Source organism: Melozone crissalis, unplaced genomic scaffold (genome assembly GCF_028551555.1).
Source record: "Melozone crissalis strain CALT ecotype California unplaced genomic scaffold, PUWL_Pcris_2 ptg000018l_1, whole genome shotgun sequence".
NCBI lineage: Eukaryota > Metazoa > Chordata > Aves > Passeriformes > Passerellidae > Melozone > Melozone crissalis.
Window position 1 is genome coordinate 33,947,575 of NW_026535796.1, and position 998 is coordinate 33,948,572.

Sequence of the window (998 nt, forward strand, 5' to 3'; positions counted from 1 at the left end):
CCTTGCACTATGTTTTATTGACTATATTTAGTGGACCCTAAAGGTCAGCAGTGTAAATAGTGACACATGGATACACACTAAAAAGCATTGATGCTGTAAAATAAACCCATGGGACTTCTCATAACTGACAGGCAAATGGCTGAGATTGAAAAGATTGACACTGTAGATTAAATAAAAGTTATTAAAATTAAATCACCAGGCTTCATTGTTACATGTTTTGGAGCTAAGATAGGCAGTTCACCCCTTCTTGCTATTGTTTCAGTATCCAGAAAGTCTCTGATAACTGGTTTAAAACTTAGTAACATGTCAGACCAAGTATCAGGGTCAGCACAGAGATTTAGGGTGCTGCTTTGCTATCATGGTTAGTTACCCTGACACTACGCAAGCTGTGTTACTCATGACAGCTCAGCTTCCTCTTTTGCTCCTGCAGTACAATCCCCCTCTCAGAGACAAGCTGCATTTTCAGCACCCAAATCTCTAGTGGATTTTAAATCTTTAACTCTGCTCTGCCTGTCAAGATATTTCACAATTTAATACCATTTCTGATGAAAGTGACAGTGCAGGAACAGTTGGCTGAGCAGGTGTCAGGCAGGTTTTCCCTTCTGTAGGCCTTAATGATCAGTGAAGATATTCTGAGAAAAACAGGTACTTCTTCCTTTAAGCCTCTCTTCCCATTACTCATTTCCCCACTTGGCATTCAAACTGTGGAAATAAACACACACACACAAGCTCCTGACGTCACTAGGAGGAGACATAGCAGTATGAGAAAAGAATGGGTTTTTTGTTTGGTTGTTGTTGGTTTCTTTTAATGAAGGGACACAGAAACTGACTTTTTTTTTTAACCAGAGCAAAGAATCTAAAAGCCCTTTCACCCTCTTTCTATAAGCAAAAGAAAATAACCAAAACCAGAATGCCAGAAAAACAGATGACTGTATGCATATTTCCCTTTCCTTTCTTGGAAAAAAAAAAAGACAAGAAAAGGAGTTCAAATACAGGAG